At 49.2% G+C, this 24,057-nt stretch overlaps 1 long non-coding RNA gene across 1 annotated transcript in view; it reads right to left on the reverse strand.

Moving 5' to 3' along the window:
* LOC137422670 (uncharacterized) overlaps nucleotides 1-24,057 on the reverse strand; it is a 32,945-nt gene that overhangs the window by 6,125 nt on the left and 2,763 nt on the right. The gene's annotated exons all lie outside the window — the stretch shown is intronic.

A 24,057-nucleotide genomic window follows, 5' to 3' on the forward strand; every position in this document is an offset into this window, starting at 1 on the left:
AAGAAATTGAGGAGAACAGTACATGTACAGTGGAGTCATATTCACACACATTTTTCTTCATCTAATAATATTTCAAATAGAAATCGTGCATTTGCTTTTACTGAAAAAAAAAATGAACAAAATTATTCTCAAAAGACTGAGAAAGTGAGATTTATGTGGTCCCACTTGTGATCAAGTAAAACAATGTAATATACACATTATAGTGGGGCAGATATGTGAAAAAGATGTTCATTTCCGGCAGAAAGTGTGAAATTTCGCATACAGGGGTATTTTGGGGCGCTGATTTCAAAAATTGGCGGATCCAAGAGATCTAACCAATGGACCGGCCGCCATCTTGAATTCCAATATGGCCGCCAAGACGAAATGTTGAAATTCCCTATCTTGGGTTCTAAATGACCTGTGGCGCTGAAATTTGGTACACAAGGGTATGTTGACATGCTGAGTTCAATAATGCAATAATTTGAAATGTCTGACAAACGGTATGGCCGCCATTTTAAATTCCAATATGGCCGCCAAGACAAACATCGATGTTTTCATTGCTTTAATAGCACAGTGTACGGTAATGTCATAATGTTAAATCATTTGAGCATTATTATGATAACTGGAAAATTGTTGCATCTCAAATCTACTGATGGGTTTGTAATTTTGTCGAAGGCAGTAGAAATTTGGGAAATTCAGCGCCCCAAAATACCCCTGTATGTGAAATTTAACACTTTCTGCCGGAACTGAACATTCACATGACATTCCAATAATTTATTTTTTTAATGTTTTTTCTCTTTCAGATCCATTGTCGAAATCAAAGAAAACATCGTCAACAATTCCAATGCCAACAGACTGGAACATTTGCGCTCTTTGCCAGAAACGTTCTGAAAATGAACCACTAAGAGATGCACGTAAGGGCAGCAATCAGTCGTGTCTAGACGTCTACGAGAATCTTGCTCAAAATCTCAAGGCATTGAATGATTTAGGTGCCTTGCCTTGCGGGATAAACATTTCCCGACTAGATGATGGTTGCGGTATTGCAGAAACCCTAGCTGCGCATGCTGCCAAATGGCACAAAAACTGTTATGTGCAGTGCAGCAGCTCTCGTGTGGCCAGGGCTGAATCAAGGGAAAGAAAGCAAAGTTCAGACCTTAAACTTGGTGAAGAAACTTACTCGCCTGTTAAGAAAAGACTCAGAACAAGTTTCAAATCTCCATCCGTTGAACAGAGTACTGCTAGCACATGTTTCTTTTGTGATAGCATTATCAGTAATGAAGAAATAGTCCACAGAGCGGCAACAAAAAATGTAGATTCCAATGTTCGATTGATGGCAACAGAATTGAGGGATACAAAACTCCTGGCTAGATTGTCTGTAGGTGATATGACGGCATCAGATGCTGTTTATCACAAGAAGTGCATGACTGTTCTCCACACTCGATACAGATCATTTGTAAGAAAGAATGAGGAAGCCAGTTCAAGTGAAAATATGCCACCAGAATCAGTAGCTTTGGCCGAATTGATAGCCTATTTGGAAGAAATGAAGTGTACAGATGACAGTTACACTTTCAAGTTAGCCGATCTCACAAAGCTTTATACAGAACGTCTGGCACAACTGGGAGGTGATATCTCAAAGAGGATTAATTCAACTCACCTTAAGGACAAGCTTCTCAGACACCTTCCGCAACTTGAGGCACATAAGAGCAACCATGAAGTGGCACTGTCATTCAAAGAGGACATTGGTGAAGCTTTATTGCATGCTTGTAGACAAAGCTCTGACAACGACGCGGTCATTCTCATGAGAGCTGCCCAGATTGTGCGCAAAGATATTTTGCAAAAGCAATACCAATTCAATGGATCCCTAGTTAACGAATCATATAACAACTTACCACCATCATTGGCAGCGTTGATGGAAATGATTCTTGCTGGTACAAACATACAAAAACAAAACGCAAACAACAAGGGAGGCGTCTCTGTGCAATCCTTAACTCAACTTGTAACATTCAACACTATGAAACGAGGAAGGTTGGAAACTACAGCAGTACGTCACAATTTGAAACGTGAAACATCACTGCCACTTTACCTGGGTCTTCTCATTCATAGCAAAACAAGGAAACGGGATCTCGTTGACGTTCTTTTTCAACATGGTTTGTGTGTTTCCTATGATCGCATACTGGAGGTATCCACAGATGAGGCCAACAGAGTCATAGAAATATACAAACATGACGGCGTTGTGTGTCCAACAAAATTGCGAAGTGGAATATTCACAACAGGCAACCTAGACAACATAGATCACAACCCATCATCAGCATCAGCACAAAGTTCATTTCATGGAACCGCGTTATCACTGACACAACATGTTTCACATGACAAAAGTGGCAGCATTCGAAATCATGAGAATGTCACTGAGAATGAGAACAAACAGCGCTCCAAAACCATAGCCGCCCTTCCTGCATCTTACAGTGATGTGCCTCCTGAAACATTTCCAACTAATAATCCCATTCCAAGAAAACCAAAAGGTCCATCCACTCCAAGTGTGTCCTCCGGAATACAGGACAAAGAAAGTCAGTGGCTTTCGTTTGTACAAAGTCTGCAGGAGAAGGAAGGTCTTGAGAGTGAAGATAATATCTCCTGGTCAGCATACATGGCAAATCTGCAGGTAGAAGTCCCTCGGCCTCCTGCAATTACAGGACTGCTACCTCTGTTCCGCGAGAGTGCTCACACATTGGCAATGGTGAAGCATGGAATGAATTTAATCAAGCAGGCGACAGAACTAGTAAACCCCGGACAAGTTCCAGTTCTGACCGTTGATCAACCACTCTATGCAATTGCAAAGAAGATTCAATGGACTTGGCCAGGTATATATGGTGAAGACAAGTTTGTTGTGATGATGGGAGGACTTCATGTAGAGATGGCCTTGTTGAAAGCGATCGGCAGCTTCCTGGAGGGGAGTGGCTGGGCAAGTGTAATGACCAGTGCTGGTGTAACAACAGAGGGAAGAGCAGATAGTCTTCACAAAGGTTCGCAAATATCGAGGTCACAATGGGCACACCAAGTCACAGTAGCGGCGTTGTACGCTCTGCAGCGAAAGGCATACGATGACTACCGGAAAACATGTGAAACTGAAGATTTACAATCATTTGATCTTTGGAGCAAGAAGATGGCTACAAAGTACCCCCAGTTTTGCTACTGGAATAAAGTCCTGCAGTTGGAGTGTCTTCTCTTGGCATTCATAAGATCACAATGGGAAGCCAACTACACGCTCTATGTGGAGACTCTCACGGCGATCATTCCGTGGATGTTTGCCATGGACCATTACCATTACGCCAGATGGTTGACAGTGCATGTAACAGACCTTCAGGAACTTTCAAACGATTCCATGGATACCCATCGTGAATTTGTCAAGGGGAACTTTGTCACTCAGAAGTCATCACACAAGTTCTCTGCTATGGCACACGATCAGATACACGAACAGCAGAACGCTTATGTGAAAGGTGATGGTGGAGTCATTGGAATTACTGAGAATGAAGGGGCTCTTCGCCGGTGGATGGTAGCTGGTGCAGAAATAGCCAGAATCCTGAATGAGTTTGAGGACCAGTTTCAAAGACAGAGGCAAACTGATGTCCGCCACCACGAACAATTGCCTAGTGTCCAGAAATCCTTTGCATCAGATCTCAATAATGCAATCAGTTCCTTTGAAAAACTTGGAAACCCGTTTGCGGAAGACAGTAATGACTTGTATGTGCTTGACACAAAGGTCATCATGCCTGATGAAGTAATAGCTGCAGTGCGATCCATGGAGGACACTGGCAAAACACAATTTGATGGATTTGTGGGGCAGCGAATAAAGGATCCTTCTGACAATTTCTATGATAGCATTTCAAAGAACAATCTGCCACTGTTGAAATCGAAGCCCAAGAAAACACCTGGAAAGTCTGAGGCGAAGATGACACGTATGAAAAGTAATGTGGAGCTCTTCTCACGAATGTACATTTCTTGCCAAACTAGAGATGGTGATCTTAACACATTTTATGAATATGAGTGTCATGGGTGGCCACCTGCATTGGCTGAAGGTATCAATACAATGCGGCCACCAACCGGCAAGGCTGATCTTTTGCCCTGTTTGGAAGCTTTAGCACAACGTCCTCGTGATGCGCCCAAAGGAGAAGTTCGTATTTTCGATGGGGCTGCCTTAGTCCATCATTTGGAGCCTAAGAAGTGCAACAGTGTGATCAGGACATTTGGTGACTATGCACAGAAACAGGTCCTTCTGTACATTGCCCGAAAGTTAAATGAGGGGACTGTGATGCGTGTTGATGTGGTGTGGGACACCTACAGAACGGACAGTCTCAAAGAAGGCACCAGGCTTGGTCGTGGCACTGGCATACCACTCCATGTGACTGAACAGACATCCGTGCCACGAAACTGGAGCAGCTTCCTTCGTGTAGATTCCAACAAAAAGACATTATTCAGTTTCCTTGCTGATTCCCTGCAAACGATGCCTATTCCAGAGGGAAAAACACTTCTTACAACCTTAGAAGAAGAGGTTAAATCAAAGCCCCCTTCTGATGTTTCTCAAATTCAACCATGTACGCATGAAGAGGCTGATTCACGAATGATGCTACATGCTTGGCATGCATATCAGCAGGGGTACAGAAGTATCGTCATTCATGCAACAGACACGGATGTGGTTGTGTTGGCTATCGCAATGGCAAGCATTATGGACGGTTGTGCAATGTGGTTGGCATTTGGACATGGAAACTATTTCAGGCACATTGCTGCTCACACTATTGCGACTCACATTGGCCCTGAACGCTCATGGGGGCTTCTATTCCTGCATACTGTTTCCGGATGCGATACTGTTTCTGCCATATGTGGGATTGGCAAAAAGACTGTGTGGAGCATATGGAATTCCATGCCAAACTTGGGGGAGGTCTTCAATCATCTCTCACATGCACCAGCGGAAGTAACAGATGATGACATGGACAACATAGAGAGGTTCTTCGTTGTTCTGTACAGTAGAACTTCCCCTCTGAAGAAAGTGAACGAAGCACGCAAGCAGCTGTTTGCTCAGGGAAATCGGCAATCGGAAAATATTCCACCGACAAAAGAGGCACTGCGTCAACATGTGAAGAGGGCAGTCTTTCAGGCCGGTCACATCTGGGGACAGTCCCAAATTGCTAACCCAGAGCTGCCTTCACCTGCAGATTGGGGATGGGCTAAAAATGCAGATGATGTCTGGCATCCATTTTGGACAGTAATGCCAGAGGCGTCAAAAGGGTGCCGAGAGCTGATCAAGTGCAAGTGTAAAAAACGGTGTGCTGGAAATTGCAAATGTTCTGCTGCTAATCTACCATGCACAGAACTATGTTTCTGCTCTGGACAATGCTTCCGAGATGAGCAGTAGGAGAAGTAAAACGGATGGAAAAAAGCTTGCAGCATGTTACGGCTGCCAACTGGTACGAAATATACTTTGAAATGAGCTCTTTGACTTGTTATATGATTTGTCAACTAGGGATCCATTGAATTGGTATTGCTTTTGCAAAGAACCCGGGATTTTCAACATTTCGTCTTGGCGGCCATATTGGAATTCAAAATGGCGGCCATACCATTTGTCAGACATTTCAAATTATTGCCTTATTGAACTCAGCATGTCAACATACCCTTGTGTACAAAATTTGAGCACCACAGGTCATTTAGAACCCAAGATAGGGATTATCAACATTTCGTCTTGGCAGCCATATTGGAATTCAAGATGGCGGCCTGTCCATTGGTCAGATCTCTTGGATCCGCCAATTTTTGAACTCAGCATGTCAAAATACCCCTGTATGCAAAATTTAAAACTTTCTGCCGGATGTGAACATCTCGTGCAATTTTTGTTACATATCTGCCCCACTATTAATTCAAAACAAAGTCATACCGCACACGTAAATTATTACATTCCTTGTAATACTAATAGTAGTGTTGCGGATATGAGGACTGTATATTTTTTGATTGTGTATTATTATTATTATTGTTTATTCTGCGCCCCCCTGCCTCCGGAGCTGTGTAAAGGTGAAAGGGCATCCCATAATTAGTCCACAAGCATACACGTCAGCCAAATAATAGAATACCTCTGTTTGATAGTTATCTCTTATTATGTGTTTTTAGAGTAAGGCTGTGTCTCCCATTAATTGAAATACTCCATTGCACCAGTGAAAGAGATAGATTCCCTTCATTCCCACTCCCAACACTTCCATTCCCCCCCTTTCCGTCAATTGCAATTCGCATTGCCAACTGCATGTTGGGCGGTTTTCCCTTCATCCGCCATTGACCACGAGGCAGGGTTGGGGGAAGGAAGGCGGGTCCCCACCTCGTCAGAGAGGGGAGGAGTGAGCCAGCCCCGCTCGACCAACCATGAACAAGGGGTTTGGCTTGAGAGGGCGGGGAGAGAACGTTTGGGGGAGGTTCGAAAAGGTTAAGGGGCGGGGCCTATATAACCCACGGCGGGGGTGTTCCCACGAGAGATGCACTTTGAGTCGGTTGCCAGTAGAGGGTCCGTAAAGAGTTGGTCACAAAGAGTTGGTCGTCAAGAGAGAGTCGTGAAGAGTCAGTCAGTGGAGTCGGTGGTCAGTTGGTTGCGGTGAGGAGTCGGTGGTGGCGGTCAGTGGTTGCGTTGGTTGTGGTGAGGAGTCGAGGAGGGAGGAGATCAGAAGACAGGAAGGCCTTGAGTTGGACTAAGCAAGAGAGGAAGTTGTTGGACTGGGTGGGACTAAGGAAGGAGAGAGAACCCATCACACCAATCCACCAAGCTCCGCGTTGGCTCCACCAAGCGTTCACCTCCACCAAGGCTCCACCAAGCTCCGTGTTGGCTCCACCAAGCGTTCACCTCCACCAAGCTCCACGTTGGCTCCACCAAGCGTTCACCTCCACCAAAGCTCCGCCAAGCTCCGCGTTGGCTCCACCAAGCGTTCACCTCCAGCCATCCACCTCCTGCCATTCCTGTCATTCCCCGCGTGAGTCAGTGTCTTTGTTTGTTCTGTCCTGGGAATAAGTTAAGTCTGTATAACTATAAGCTAGTATTTGCACTGTGTCACCTGCGTCTTATGTGCTTGTAAATAAACGTGACTGCTTTCTTTTTGCTTATGTGTGTAAATAGTAAATAAATTTAGTGGTATTTCCAACCTTTTTGTCTTCGTTTTCCTCTTTGCATTGCGTCGTTTTCGTCTTTTCCCTCATTGACTAGCTGCGGTGCGATCCGGCCAACGTTTGGGTGGAATCGGGTGAGTCGGGGATCCTGTTAGGTCGCGGTTAAAGTACTCCACCGCTCGGTCATCATAACATCTAAACCGCGATCTGTAACAATTGGTGTCTGGGAGTGAGATTCGGGGCCCGAACCAAATTTTTAAAAACATCTAAAAAAAAATTTGGTCAAAATTTGGAGCGGACGAAATTTGGTTTGTTTTAAAGCAAAACCCGAATTTTGAAATCGCGCCATGGCTGGTCAAGGCGACGGGATGCCGGTGGGAGAGATAGAGGGGTTAGGAGTAACCCAGGATCAAATGGAGGGGAGCAATGAGGAGGCGGTTGAGGGAGTATCAGACGCACAAGATGGCGTCCTCGCGCACGTGGGTGTAGCGGCACGAAATTGCACTGCGCCCGTGGTCGCGGCAGCCGAGCCAGAGATGCCAGAGTACATGCGAGTCTTTATGATTCAAATGATGGCAAAAATGGATGCCCAAAATGATAAGTCCACCCGAGAGCGAAGAGAAATGGGTGAGCGGTTGGGAAACCAAATTGTGGGAATGAGGGCTGATAGTGAGCGATTGGAGGGCCAAATGGGGGTAATGAGGGACGAAGCGAGGGGTACCGGTGAGGGGTTAGACAAGAAATTTGGGAAGTTAGACAAAAATTTTGAGGGGTTAGACAACGGGATAAAAGAGGTGAAAAATGGGTTAATGGGGTTAGAAAATAGGATGGAGGACAAATTGCGGGAGATAGGGGAGCAATCCGCCCGAGAAATTAAACAAATGGGAGAGCAGATAGAGGAGGTAAAAATCGGGGTAGAAACCAAGCTGGATGCTCAGAGGGATGAATTGGGACAGATGAGGGCGGCATCTACAAAAGAAAGGGAGGAGATGAAGGAGGAGATACGACGAGGTGTGGGTGAGGAGGTCTCGGGGCTACGCGAGGAGGTAAAGCGAGGTGAGAAGCGTATGGAGAAAGAGGTGAGGAATAATACGGCTAGGTTACAGGGGGGAATAGAAGATCTGACGAAGGGAGTAGAACAGCTGACAGTCGGACAAAGGGAACTAGCGGACCAAGTGGAAAAGAACACTGCAATCATCGGGGGTTTGAAAGCGACACAAAAGGACATTAAAAACGAATTAATAGCAACACAAAAGGAATGTCAGATGGTACATGAGGGGTTGACGAAGAAGTTGGAGGAGGTGACAGAAGTGATGGAGACGAAGGACCGAGAGGTGAGGACGCACATCGAAACGGTTAAGGTGGCGTTAGAGGAAGAGATAGAGGGGGCGCACCGGGAGATGAAGGAGGTAAAGGAAAAATTAGAGGAGGTGGAAGAGGGGGTGAGTGAAATTAAGAAGAGACGGAGGGAAACTAAGAGGGAGATAAAGGAGGAAGTCATGGAATATGTACAAGGTCTGTGATCAAATCATGATGAGGTGCTCACTAACCAAATAAAAAGTTTGCAGGTGGCAGAGGAGGTGCGACGACGAGGCACGGAGGTGAGTGGCAATGTATATGATGTGAGGGGAGATTCAGTCGGCTTGGGGGGTGGTGTAGACCCGGGTGTTCGTGAGGGACCAATGGTAAGATGTATGACTGGTCCGGAGTGGATGGACAGGGGAGGTGTGCAAGGAGGTGTGGCTATGGGGAGTGAGGGGGGTGCTGGTGAGCAAGGATGTGGGTGTATGGCGTGGGTAGCGGGTTGCGGAGGGGCGACCCAGGCATCGACACCAGGAGGGGTAGTGTTTGGAGGGACGGGGGACGCGCGGGAGCCCCCCGGGAATAGCGCACTGTGGGAGCCCGAACGGTTTGGTCCCGCGTTGATCCCGCAAGGAGTGACGCACGGGGTCCGACCTTCGGGCGCCCACAAGGTCCCACTCGCGCCGTATGACGGCAAGAGTGATTTGAGGGCGTACCTGGCGCAGTTTGAGTACGTGTGTAAAGGCAACGGTTGGAATCCGGACGAAGGTGGAGTACACCTGGTGGGGGCACTGCGCGGTGCGGCGGCGGAGGTGCTGACGGCTTTACCACCGGGTGCTCTCACCCTGCCAGCTCTCCGTGCGGCATTAATTAATCGGTTCGGCATTGAACAGCAAAGCGAGCTTGTTAAAGCCCAACTTGCGCAGCGAAAACGCAAGCCCCAGGAGACCATCGGGGAACTTGCTCACGATATTCGCCGCGCGGTCGGGATTGCACACGCGGACATGGCAGCGAGTTCCCAGGAAAGCCTGGCACTGGATCACTTTATTCAGGCCCTTCCGGATCTGGAGCTCCGGCAACAGCTCGCCATGTGGCGCCCGCAAACCATGAGTCAGGCGGCCGACGCTGCAGCCCGTTGGGAAGCAGCGAGGCCCCTGGCCCGGGGAGGCGAGCGCCACGCAGTGGCGGTGCGTCAGATGGGGCCCGTGATGGGGGGCGGCCCCCCAAGGGGGCCCGCCCCCGACGGGGGCCCTGACCTGGAGAGCATGGTCCAGAGGTTAGTGGATCGGCGCCTGGCGGGACCTGGACCATGGCAGGCGGCCCCAGCGGTGGCACCCGGTAGTCCCCGACAGAGTACCCCAATTCGGACATACAGGGGGGGGGGGAATTTGGAATACCGGAGGCAAGCACCTTACCAGGTGAGGTGCTATAATTGTGCTTGGATGGGTCACCGTGCATGGGAGTGTCGAGCTCCGCGCCGGGATGTTTCCCGCCAACCGATGCCCTCAACTCCGCCCCGTATAGATCGGCCTAGCCGACCTCAGACACCCCCCCGCCAGGGCCCGGGAAACTAGAACGTGCCAGGCATGCAGGGCGGTGTTCGGCAGTAGGGGATGGGGAGAAGCCCTCGTTGACGCGACAGGTCATTCATTGTGGCCGAATTGGGACGGGTAGTTTGACAATTCGGTGCAAAATTGCCGGCGTGGGGGTAGACGCCGTGGTGGACACGGGAACCAGCGCCACGATCATCAGCCCCGTGGTCCTTAATTCGAGTGCAGACGGCTGGGGTAAAATCCAGCGTCTGGAAAATCATAGTTTGCAGTTGGCTACCGGGGCAACGGCTCCGATCATAGGGCGTGGTTTTGTGACCCTCAAGTTGGGATCGGTAAAGCAAGAGATAGAGGTTTGGGTGGCGGAGGAGTGCGACCCATGCTTAATAGGGTTGGATTTGTTGACTGCCAGCGGTTGTAAAATCGACTTGAGTCGGGGGATCCTGCGATGGGGAGTGGAGGAGCTACCATTGGAGGGGGTGAGCACGGCCGAGAGGGTGGAGCTGGAGGCTCCTGAGGCCGTGACCATCCATCCAGGGGCCGAGGCCATCGTGCCGGCCCGATGGTCAGCTCGCCCGACATGGCAGGAATCCTGCGGCCTGGTCGAACCGGTGGCAGCGCTATCCATACCTGGTTTAATTGTGGGCCGTACCCTTGTAAAAACGGACGGGCCGGTGGTGGCCGTCCGAGTAATTAATATTAGCACAGAACCACGTACTATAGTGAGGGGCACGAAGGTAGCTGGCTGCACCCCAGTTAGAGAAGTCGCGTCAGTGAGGGGCGAGAACGTCCAGCCGAGCCGGCCCCAGGGGGAGCCTTCAATAAGTTCTAGGAATTGGCCCGATCCCATTTGTGAGATGGTAAATCGTAGTAGTGTAGAGTTGGGAGGTACCCAGAGGGAGGCCTTACACAAACTGGTTGGGTCCCATTTGGACCTCTTCTCCTTGTCCACCGAGGATATTGGACGTACGGGCCTGGTGAAACATCAGATCCACACCGGTGAGGCCCGGCCTATTCGTCAGGCCGCCCGACGGCTCCTTTGGAGCAAGAGGGCGGAGGCTGACGAGCAGGTTGAAAAAATGCTCGACGCAGGTGTGATCGAGCCCTCGGGAAGTCCTTGGATGTCACCTGTTGTGCTGGTCAAAAAGAAGGATGGGACCACGCGGTTCTGCGTGGACTATCGCCAGCTAAACAACGTGACACTCAAGGACTCATATCCCCTGCCAAGAATTGATGACACCCTCGATGCCGTTGCGGGCTCAAATTGGTTCTCGACTTTGGACCTCAAGAGTGGGTATTGGCAGGTGGAAATGGATAGGGCAGGGAAGGAGAAAACGGCATTTTCCACAGGTAAGGGACTGTATCAGTTTACTGTGATGCCGTTTGGTTTGTGTAACGCCCCCGCCACCTTTGAAAGATTGATGGAGCATGTACTAGGCGGCATGCCATGGCAATCATGCCTGGTGTACCTGGATGACGTCCTAGTACATGCCAAAACGTTCCCCCAGGCAGTAGCTAATTTGGACCAGGTGTTCGGGTGCCTCAGACAGGCAGGGTTGAAGCTGAACCCGAGTAAGTGCACTTTGTTTGCAAGAGAGGTGGCCTATCTAGGTCACGTGATCGGCCGCGAGGGGGTAAAAACGGACCCAGACAAAATTAAAGCGGTAGAGGAGTGGCCCGCACCACGTACCATCAAGGAGGTGCGGGGATTTTTGGGACTCTGCTCCTACTACCGGCGCTTTGTGGCGAAATTTGCGGAGTTGGCCCGTCCCCTCCACCGGCTTACGGAGAAGGGGACGCGATTTAATTGGACACGGGAGTGCCACGAGGCCTTCCAAAAATTGAAGGGGTGTCTAACATCCGCACCCCTTCTAGCTTACCCCACTAGTGACGGGGCATTTACCCTGGACACGGATGCGAGCCAGGAAGGATTGGGCGCAGTTTTGTCTCAGACACAGGAGGGCGTGGAGAGAGTGATTGGTTACTATAGTCGGGCCTTAAGTAGGCCCGAGCGAAATTATTGCGTCACTCGCAAAGAGTTATTGGCCATGCTGGCTGCCATGAACCATTTCCACCAGTACCTGTACGGGCGGAAATTTTTGGTTAGAACTGACCATTCCTCCTTGCAATGGCTCCTTCGGTTCAAGGAACCGGAGGGCCAAATTGCAAGGTGGTTGGAAAAGTTGCAGCAGTACGATTTTGATGTGGCCCATAGGGCCGGGAAGGCCCATGGTAATAATAATAATAATAATAATAATTCATTTATTTTGTATAGCGCTTTTCCAGAAGCCCAAAGGCGCTTTGACAGAGTGGAAAACATAATGCATAACAATACATGAAAACAACAATTGCAAAAAGACAAGAATCAAGAAAACAAACAGCAGCGATATACGGCATATATATAAGACAAGAATCAAAAAGACAAGACAAGAATCAATAGGGAAATATTTAAAGCAAAAGGAGGGAGAAGGAGAAGAGATAGTCAGGGGTTAAATGCTGTGGGTTGAATGTTGAATGCAGCGTTGAACAGGTGGGTCTTTAGTGATGTTTTGAATGTGGTGAGTGAGGAGGAGTCTCTGATGGTGTGAGGTAGTGAGTTCCAGAGGGTGGGAGCAGCGATGGAGAAGGCCCTGTCCCCCCAGGATCTGAATTTGGTCCGGATGGAGGGGGTCAGGAGGTTGGTACCAGCAGAGCGGAGGTTGCGGGTGGGAGTGTGTCTGGAGAGGAGGTCAGCCAGGTAGGATGGGGCCAGGTTATGGAGGGCTTTGTATGTCAAGAGGAGGATTTTGTACTGGATTCTCTGGGGGATGGGGAGCCAGTGAAGCTTGTAAAGGATGGGGGTGATGTGGTCACGGGTCCGGGAATGAGTGAGTAGACGGGCAGCGGAGTTCTGAATGTATTGGAGTTTATTGGTGATTTTTGAGGGTGAACCATAGAGGAGGCTATTGCAGTAGTCCAGACGGGAGGTGATGAAGGCGTGGATGAGGGTTTCTGCAGCCGTGGAGGAGAGGGATGAGCGGAGACGGGCAATGTTTTTCAGGTGAAAGAAGGCTGACTTTGTGATCTGTTTAGTGTATTTGTCGAAGGAAAGGGTTTGGTCAAAGATGACGCCAAGATTCCGGATGTGAGGGGAGGTGGATACTGGGATACCGTCGATGTTGAGGGCAAAGTTATGGGTGGATTTTGTGAGCGTTTTTGGGCCAATGATGATTATTTCAGATTTATCACAGTTAAGCTTGAGGAAGTTGATTTGAAGCCAGGATTTTATTTCAGTGATGCAGTTTGTCAGGATAGAGTGGGTGTCGGTGGAGACGGACTTGGTGGAGATGAAAAGCTGGATGTCATCGGCGAAGCAGTGGAATTGGAGACCATGACGGCGGATTAAGTGACCGAGCGGGGACAGGTAAAGGATGAAGAGGAGGGGGCCAAGAACTGAACCTTGGGGGACACCTTGGGGGAGGGGAGCAGTGGGGGATTTGCAGTTATTGATGGAGATGAACTGGCATCTGTCAGAGAGGTATGATTTAATCCAAGAGAGGGCAGTGCCGGTGACGTTAAAGGTGGATTCAAGTCGGGTGAGGAGGATAGTGTGATCGATGGTGTCAAAGGCAGCGCTGAGGTCGAGGAGGACGAGAATGTTGAGGTTGCCAGCGTCAGAGGAGAGGAGAAGGTCGTTGGTGATTTTGAGGAGAGCAGTTTCAGTACTGTGGTTGGAGCGGAATCCGGATTGGAATGTTTCATACAAGTTATTGGCAGAGAGATGATGTTTGAGTTGAGTGGCTACAGCGCGTTCCAAAACTTTTGACAGAAAGGGTAGGTTGGAGATGGGTCTGAAGTTGTTTAGGGTGTCAGGGTTTAGACCAGGTTTTTTTAGAATGGGGGTAACAGCAGCAATTTTGAGGGAAGGTGGGACGATGCCTGTAGACAGGGAGGAGTTTATTGTTGCAATGATAAGTGGAGAGAGAGCAGGGAGGGAGGCTTTGACAAAGCTGGAGGGGATGGGGTCAAGAGTGCAGGTGGCAGTTTTCATTCCTATGAGGAGTTCAGAGAGGTCAGTAGGAGAGATTGGGGAGAACCGAGACAGGGGATGGCAGGACAAGGGGGGGCAGGTGGTTGGAGGGGGAGCGGGTGCGGCGGTGGTCAAGCTGTTGTAGATGTTGTCAATTTTGCGTTGGAAGAAAGAGAGGAAGGAGATGCAGTTGTCTACTGTGAATGACTGGGTGGTGGTGTTCAGGGGGCGGAGGAGTTTGTTTATTGTCGAGAAGAGTGCTTTTGGGTTTCCGGAGCCAGAGTGGATAATTTGAGAGTAGTAGGCAGAGCGGGCGCGGGAGAGGGCATCTTTGTAGTGTTGTATGTGGTCCTTGTAGGCTTGGGAGTGAACTGTGAGACCCGTTTTATTGCGGAGTCTTTCAAGTTGGCGAGCACGAGTTTTCATCAGGTGGAGTTCAGGGGTAAACCAGGGAGCAGAATGGGTGAAAGAAACTGTTTTGGTTTTTACAGGCGCAAGCTGGTCAAGGCAGGAGGAGAGAGTGTGGTTGTAGTAGTCAGTGAGGTCGGAAGGGGTGTGGAGGTCAATGAAGGGAGAAGTGGACATTTTTTCAGAGAGGGTGGATGAGAATGAGGTAGGTGAAAGAGCGTTTAGCTTACGGAAGTTGATTGTGCGATAATGCCTTGGTGTTGGGGCGGGGATGTTGATGGTCAGAGTGATGGCTAAGTGGTCAGAGAGGGTGAGGTCGGAGCCATAGAGATGGTGCAAATTTAATCCAGTGGAGCAGACAAGGTCCAAAATGTGACCACGGATATGGGTAGGAAAGTCGACATGTTGAGTGAGGTTAAAGCAGGTGAGTAAATCAGTGAAGTCAGTGGTTATTGTGGAGTCAGTGGAGTCCATGTGGATATTGAAATCACCAAGGAGGAGGATTGAGGGGGAGAGGGAACATAGCTGGGTCAGAAAGTAGGAGAAGTCAGACAGGAATGATGGGTGTGGTTTGGGAGGGCGGTAGACGACAGCCATGACTGACTGCGTGTGACCAGAGAGTTTTAAAGCCAGGTGTTCAAATGATGGAGCAGATGAGATGGAGATGAGGTTGGTCTTGATGTCTTGACGGTGGATAACGGCAATTCCACCACCTCGGCCCTCCGAGCGTGGTTTATTGACGTAGGAATATCCATTGGGTGTGGTGAGGTTGAGTGTGTAGTAGTCCAGAGGTTGTTGCCAGGTTTCGGTGAGACAGAGAAAGTCCAGTTTGTTATCCAGGATGTATTCGTTCAGGATGAGGCATTTATTGTTGAGGGACCGGGTGTTGAACAGGGTGAGCTTGATGTTGTTTTGAACAGCAGGGATGAATTCAGGTGATTTAGCCAGGGTTCGTAGGCAAGAGGTGCGATCGTGTGGGTTGCTGTGACCAGGTGCGCTGGGACGAAGAGTGAGAGTGCGCTGAGCCGACCAGAGGACGGGGATGGAGTGACCTGATTGCAAATAAACAAACTTGCGACCGGAGCCACGGTGAATGTACCTGGGTCGTCGGAGGAGTCCATTTGATTTGATGGCAGAGATGCATGATGGACGCACTCTCTCGACGTCCTTGTCTGGGGGAAAACTGTAAATTTTGTGCGAGACACGAGGAGAGGGAGCAATTGGGCGATTCCGCCCCGATTCTCGTCGTCCGGGCAACCCAGGTGAGAGGGCCAATTTTGCCACTAACCGCGGACGAGGAATTTGGAGAGTTGGCTTGGAGCATGGCCCAGCAGGAGGATCCTGTTCTGGGGCCGGTGTTCCAATGGGTCAAATTGGGGCAAAGACCAAAGGGGGAAGAGGTCACCCCCCTCGGGGCGCAAACAAAGGCGTATTGGGCTCAGTGGCAGACCCTGGAATTGAAAGGCAACATCTTGTATCGCAAGTGGGTGGAGGTTCCCTCTGATAGAACTTCCTGGCTGGTGATAGTCCCTGACAAATTCAAGAACGTCATATTGCAACAGGTGCATGGTACCCGCTCCGGCGGCCATTTGGGCAGGACAAAGACAATATCTCGGGTCCGCCGGAGGTTCTATTGGGTGAATATGGGGCGCGACATACAGGACTGGTGTCGGAGATGCGACGCCTGTTCTGCCAAAAAGGGACCAGCACGGAGGATGAGGGCCCCCCTTCAATTACATCAGGTGGGGGCCCCCCTTGAGCGGGTGGCTATGGATATTCTAGGACCGCTGCCCCGCACCCGCCAAGGTAATAAGTATATCCTCGTTGTAATGGACTATTTCACCAAGTGGCCGGAGGCCTATGCCCTCCCCAACCAGGAAGCAGGGGTGGTAGCACAGGCCTTCGTAGAAGGATTTGTATGTCGGCACGGGATTCCACAGGAGCTGCACACCGATCAGGGTCGAAATTTTGAAAGTCAATTACTAAAAGATGTGTGCAGACTCCTGTCAATTCGAAAAACCAGGACCACGCCCTTGCGGCCACAATCTGACGGGATGGTGGAAAGGTTCAATCGAACATTGATCCAACAACTGGCATTGTTCACCACCACCCGTCAGGATGACTGGGACGAACATCTCCCGTACCTGTTGATGGCCTACCGAACTAGCCAGCACGGGGCCACCGCATACAGTCCAGCGTTGCTTATGTATGGGCGGGAGTTACGGGCTCCCGCCGACTTGCTATGCGGTCCCGTGCCAGACACCACGGACACACCGCCGAGGGAGGGTTACGCACGTCACCTGGAGGAAGGCATGGAGCGGGTCCATGCCTTCGCCCGCCGCCAGCTCCATCTGGCGGGGGCCAAGATGAAGCGCAGGTACGACGACCGGAGCCAGGGGAGTCAATACGCTCCGGGGATGAAGATTTGGTTCTTTAATCCCCGGAGGCGGAAGGGAAGGTGCCCAAAACTCACCTCCCCCTGGCAAGGCCCAGGAGTCGTCCTGTCGCAAATCTGTGACGTGGTCATTAAGATCAAAATGGGGCCACGGACCCCCCCTCGGATCGTCCATGCCGACCGGATAAGACCTTATGCCGGCGAGCAGGCGCCCTCATGGATCGCCTCGGCTCTAGATGCCGAGGCAGGACCCAGTACCTCTTGCGACGGGGGCTCGTAGCGTCAGAGGACTGGGGGGATGGTAGTGAGAGATGCCCCGCTGTGGTGGGATGGCAACGCTGTCATCCCTCACAGAAGGGTGTGGGAGCAAATGCGCAATAGTTTATGGGGTGGCTATGACAACCGAGCCAGGGAGGGCTTGGTTATATTGATAGGGATCTAGCGAAGATGACATTAGGTGACGTTAAGGTTAGTTAGTGACTGATACCTGTAGTGGGGACGCAGGTAGATTAGTGTGGATTATAATGACGAGGGAGCGCAATAGTTTAAAGGGACGACTGGGAAGCGCAAGTTTCAGAGGGGAGTAGTTAGCTGAGATGATGCCGTGTGTTTGGTGATTGAACAGGTGTGATTGCACAGGTGTGCAACTGAACAGGTGTGTGGAGCAGTGTATGAAGGAGTAGTGGTGATTGTGTGTTGTGTTGACCATCTGGTCCAGGAAGAAAGGAGGGTGCAGGTGGCACCAGGTATGATTGCACAGGTGTGCAACGACAGGTGAATGGAGGACAGGTGTATGGAATAAATGGTATGGAGTATTGGAATGGATGGTCGTGGAGTGAGTATGGTGGAAATAGTGGAGTGGAGTGGATGGTGCGAAGGTGTGAATGGGGGAAGAGTGGACCCCCATCACGGATACCCGGGGCGGGTAGAGTAAGTGTTAGGTAGAGGGTACAGGTAAATTGTGGTTGGATATTGGCATCTGTGGTGCGGGTGAAAGAATGGTCTTTGGATGGGTGCATTAGTGTTGTGGAAATGGCTGGGCGTGTAGCCTGTTAGTGTGTGTAGTTGGTTGGGCGCTCCACCACTGTGAGGATGTCGGCCAGGTGAGGCCGCAGGTGGGCTCTGGGAGCCGGTAGTAGTTGTTGTGGATGGGGCCCGAGGATCCGGAGGACGGACCCGGGTAGCCCAGTGCCAGAGGGCACCATGGGGTGACAGAGCCAGGAGGGGCTGTCCCCAGTTAGTTAGGTTAGGGTGAGGAGCTAGGAAAGCTCGGGTGGCAACTGCAGTGGTGGAGGTGTGCAGGTGGGTAGACCTGCTGGGAGAGCGACACGTCGCAGCCCAGAAATTGTGCGAGGGCACCGGGAGATGAATCGGGGGCGTGAGACCCCAAATTGAGAAGCACCACAGTTTGGTCAATGGGAATTGGTTTTTAGAACCCATAGTGTAAGTTGGCCAATGGATTGGCAGGGAGAGACCCCGGGTAGTGTAAAGTGTGTTAATGTCATTTAGAAAGTAGTTAGGATGAAGTCTCCTCGCACCATCTGTATCCACTCACCTGAGGTGACAGGTACTCCGCACCATGCCATGTTTAATTATTTTTACTGTGCAAATGTTTGGATTGTGAGACGCATCATGACGTGGGTGTGACATTGTGCTTTGATGTTCCATCTCTGCCTCCTTATGAGGATTGATGATGAATTTGGTGATGGCAAATTTTGAAGTAGAGGGATTGTGGAGACGAATTTGGTATAGGGGAAGTATGGGGAAGACGTGACAGTCGTGACGAATTTGTAAATGTGTAGATTTTTGTACATATGGGGTAAGGGCAAGGGTAGGGTAGGTGACAGGGGGGTGACGTACGGTAGGGACGAGCTTTCTCACTTCGCCCTCCGTACGCATTTCGCCTTGCATTGCCTTATTGATGTGTACCCTTGTGACCTTACCCCTCGCTCAATTGTCTTTCCCCTTTTGTCTCCCACATGACCTGTGCGCCACTGGGTGCCGAGGGGAGCGTGCGTGGGTCGGCCATTGTGCGCCCGAAATTCCCAGAACCAGCTGTCTGCATCGATGCACCACATTATGGACCACATGTCTGTGGCTGAGCACCACCTATGGACCCCATGGGTTGGGGCATGGCCCCTCTGCTGGCACCGGCCATGAGGGCCCGAAATCTTGCTGGCGGACCTTGGCCACAGGGCACCGATGCCCCACAGGTGAACCACACGTAGTCGGCCCCTGTGGGCCATAAATAAAATAAAAACAGACACGTTAGGTGCATTCTTTTATTGCAAATAGGCCGCCAGCAAGGGAAGATGACAACACCAGGAAAATAATAATAACCAGCAGAGGGAGCCGAAGAGCAAGAGATCACCTGCAGGGTTAGGGGTTGTTTGGTTATTTTTATTCATGAACAGTGATGACTGTGCACCGATTGGTGCTTGAGGGTGCTTTGGTGCGTTTTGGGGTGCTTTAATGGTGCATTGATGCAGAGCAGACTGTCTCCCCCCCCAGAAAGAACAATCACAGGTCCTGGGTTAGTCTTGTAAATAAAAGTAGCGTCAAGTGTAAATAATGCTTCCCACCGTCAGTGTATAGTTTGAAGACCATTCCGCAATTCGGTTAACTGTGGGCGTAAGTCTGTTAGGCAGGGTGCAATGGAGCAGCGGGACACATTTATTTATGTTTTAAAACTGTCGCACTCAGGGTCAGGTTAAAAGTAGGGGGAACTACACCTACGTGTCACACTAAAAATAAAAGTTGTAGGCCCGGGCCGTGCCTAAGAGGAGGAGGGTGCAGTGTTGCGGATATGAGGACTGTATATTTTTTGATTGTGTATTATTATTATTATTGTTTATTCTGCGCCCCCCTGCCTCCGGAGCTGTGTAAAGGTGAAAGGGCATCCCATAATTAGTCCACAAGCATACACGTCAGCCAAATAATAGAATACCTCTGTTTGATAGTTACCTTCGCAAAAGCGGAAGGTTATGTTTTGATCGCTGTGTATTTATTTGTATGTCTGTGTGTGTGTGTGTATGTTATTCGCATAACTCAAAAAGTATTCAACCGAATTGCATGAAATTTGGTGGGATGATTGGTTATTATACGGGACACATTTGATTAGATTTTGGGAGCAATCGGGTCAAAGGTCAAGGTCAAGGTCACGAAAAGGTCAAAATCGTATTTTTGTTGTTCTGTTCCCTACACTCCCATGCCAAGTACAGAACAGTAGCTGCGGCGAAGGTATGCGCTCTACCGAGTGCCCGTTCTAGTTATCTCTTATTATGTGTTTTTAGAGTAAGGCTGTGTCTCCCATTAATTGAAATACTCCATTGCACCAGTGAAAGAGATAGATTCCCTTCATTCCCACTCCCAACACTTCCATTCCCCCCCTTTCCGTCAATTGCAATTCGCATTGCCAACTGCATGTTGGGCGGTTTTCCCTTCATCCGCCATTGACCACGAGGCAGGGTTGGGGGAAGGAAGGCGGGTCCCCACCTCGTCAGAGAGGGGAGGAGTGAGCCAGCCCCGCTCGACCAACCATGAACAAGGGGTTTGGCTTGAGAGGGCGGGGAGAGAACGTTTGGGGGAGGTTCGAAAAGGTTAAGGGGCGGGGCCTATATAACCCACGGCGGGGGTGTTCCCACGAGAGATGCACTTTGAGTCGGTTGCCAGTAGAGGGTCTGTAAAGAGTTGGTCACAAAGAGTTGGTCGTCAAGAGAGAGTCGTGAAGAGTCAGTCAGTGGAGTCGGTGGTCAGTTGGTTGCGGTGAGGAGTCGGTGGTGGCGGTCAGTGGTTGCGTTGGTTGTGGTGAGGAGTCGAGGAGGGAGGAGATCAGAAGACAGGAAGGCCTTGAGTTGGACTAAGCAAGAGAGGAAGTTGTTGGACTGGGTGGGACTAAGGAAGGAGAGAGAACCCGTCACACCAATCCACCAAGCTCCGCGTTGGCTCCACCAAGCGTTCACCTCCACCAAGCTCCGCGTTGGCTCCACCAAGCGTTCACCTCCACCAAGCTCCGCATTGGCTCCACCAAGCGTTCACCTCCACCAAAGCTCCGCCAAGATCCGCGTTGGCTCCACCAAGCGTTCACCTCCAGCCATCCACCTCCTGCCATTCCTGTCATTCCCCGCGTGAGTCAGTGTCTTTGTTTGTTCTGTCCTGGGAATAAGTTAAGTCTGTATAACTATAAGCTAGTATTTGCACTGTGTCACCTGCGTCTTATGTGCTTGTAAATAAACGTGACTGCTTTCTTTTTGCTTATGTGTGTAAATAGTAAATAAATTTAGTAGTATTTCCAACCTTTTTGTCTTCGTTTTCCTCTTTGCATTGCGTCGTTTTCGTCTTTTCCCTCATTGACTAGCTGCGGTGCGATCCGGCCAACGTTTGGGTGGAATCGGGTGAGTCGGGGATCCTGTTAGGTCGCGGTTAAATACACCACCGCTCGGTCATCATAACATCTAAACCGCGATCTGTAACAGTATATATGCCAATAATATGAAACCCCATTCTGACAAAATCAGTAAAGATATCAGCGACATAGGTCAATCTAGTACAGCCTGTATAAAGAGTTAAAGACTATGGCCAAGGTTCACTGTCTCTAACAAAACACAAATTTACACTGTCTGGGTGGAGTCCAAAATAGGTAGACGTGCTCTGCCTCTGCTGCCCTGGTCTATTTTGACTATTTTGTATTGGTCAGAGACAGCACTCCGGTCTTACTACAAACATGACAAATCGGCTCTCTGGTCTGGATCTACGTTCGAGTTTCGTCTTTTGGATGGTGACGTGAAAAGTCCGTCCCAGAGAGGTAAATAGTCATATTTGACTGAACAAGGGTATTCGTTTTTCGCTAGGAGTGGTCTAGACTAGACTACTGACTAGTTTTCAATGAATTTTGCTTACAAAAATATTTCACATGAATGATGACCGGACCGAGATAAGACTGAAAAATTCAAAATGAAGCATGCAAGACGATGGTATTATGTTTGTCTTTAATAGTGTAGTTCTTACTTAAATATAATAAACAGTCTTCATAGCCGTCGAAGCCGGTGTTGTGAATAAACGCGTACGTATTATGTTGAAAACCAGATTATGCTGGATCCCTTGGCTTGAGAATTCCGAAGCTGTGACGCACCAAATCGCTCAATGGAGGCCGCCATCTTGCGGATGCGGAAGTATGCATAACAAATTGAAAAAGGTTCAATAGGAGTTTGTTTCACCCGTCTTTGTTTGATTCACAATCTTATGCACCCCTAATTTGTAATTAAAATACTTTAAGACCAAACTCGGCCCGCACGGGCCTGGTTATCTTCAAAGAAAATCGTCACCAAACACCGGAACCAATGAGATTCGAGCATTTGAAAAAATATTTCTGAAACCAAATCACTCAATGGAGGCCGCCATCGTCCGGATGCGGAAGTATGCATAAAAAAATTGAGAAAAAGTTCAATAGGAGTTTATTTCACCCGTCTTTGTTTGATTCACCATCTGATGCACCTCTAATGTGTAATTAAAATACTTTAAGACCAACCTCGTTATCTTCAACGAAAATCGTCACCAAACACCGAAACCAATGAGATTCGAGCATTTCAAAAATTATTTCAAAAAAGCTTATTACGCGTTTCGGATGCTGAAAACGGCGTCAAATATTCTAAAATTGACGAAGAATCATTTTTTAGAAATCTCGCGGCCGTAGGGGATAGTTTTTCACGACCGGAAATATCCGAAGTTGAGACGGAATTCACCGAATTAATTAAGAAGTAAATTTTATCAATTTTAATCTCATCCAGAATGCAAATGGTGTCATTTTAGGTCTGAATTTGCGAAATTTTGTGAGCTGACCAATCAGCGATCAGCTTAGGTCAGCCAATAAGCGCCATCGACACGGTTTGATTAACGACAGTCACACATTGCCGTTGAAACGGCACTATCGTCTGACCTGTTGGCACTGATCTTACTGCAAGCTAACTTCTTCTGGTGGGGGAAGCCACAGTGCCCGGAGAGAACCAGTCCTGACAGCGACTGAAGTTAGAAGACTACACACATACTGTGAAAACGTATGTTAAGCCAGTTAAAATTTCTTAAAATAGGCCTTAAGCTAGCACATCGTATAGTTACTTCCTTAAGCTTCTTGTGACATTTATTGTATGTAGGTATTTGGGAGGACTGTCTGCTCTTCTCTTTTACCAAGTCTTACCAGGTACGGTACCTACTACACCTACCTACTACCAACTACCTAACCTACTGATGCCATAGTGATGGGTAAAATAGTGGCAAGAGGCTTTGGCTTCGCCGGCTCATTGTGGCTTTGCAGTCGGGTACTAGTAGAACATATACTTTTTAAAGTAACGATGTTATAATCCCGCAAGGTCAGCAGTGGTGTACATCTGCCTCTGTACCTGCGCGCATGTCTACGAGAGGCTGTGGGGATCTCCCAGAAATACAGGTTTTTCATTGGCTGTCGGAGGGTATTTCCGTGTACGTCATAGCCGATGACGTAGTGGAATGCTCGCGCTTCTAACCTCGTTTTCGAATTTTCACGAGACCTCTTCAATTTCTGTGATACGATCGACTCGAAAGTTTGGTTTGTGTTCAGCGCTTTTCAAATCAACGATCGAATGTTCCGGCCAAAATAAAAGGTATGTTGGACGTTTTTTCAACATGTTATCTAGTTTGTGGTGGAATTTCATTGCAATCTGATGATGCGAAGTAAGATATTTTGGCCCCGAAATCGGGATTTCCTGACAATTTTGCAAAAAATGATGATTTTAATCATCTTGAGAGTGGACATTTCATTTCTTTACCTGTCTGTAACAGCATCTAATACAACAGTGTTAAAGTTCTGATCTTGAGAATAAAACAATTTTGAATTTTCAAGGCAGTCTGGGTGTTTATTACAATTTCCGTCACGACTGTTAATTAGGTAATTAGGTACTTAATTAGGTAATTAATTAATTATGTAATTCAATTTCAGGTCATCCAAAGTAAGATGTATCATATCTTTTGTAGAATGCTTCAATCTATAATAACTGAAAGTTTCATTCAGTTATCTTCATTTTAAAGGAAGTTATGGGCCCCTCCCCTCCCCCTCCCCTCCCCACCCTCCTCCCCTCCCCTCCCCCTCACCCTCCTCCCCCTCCCTCCTCCCCTCCCCCTCCTCCCCTCCCCCTACTCCCCTTCCCTCCCCCTCCCCCCTCCCCCTCCTCCCCTCCCTCTCTCCCCTCCCTCACACTCCTCCCCTCCCCTCCCTCCCTCACCCTCCTCCCCCTCCCCTCCCCCTCCCCCTCCTC

Source organism: Myxine glutinosa, chromosome 2 (assembly GCF_964187855.1).
Source record: "Myxine glutinosa chromosome 2, kmMyxGlut1.1, whole genome shotgun sequence".
In the NCBI taxonomy this organism is placed as follows: Eukaryota; Metazoa; Chordata; class Myxini; order Myxiniformes; family Myxinidae; genus Myxine; species Myxine glutinosa.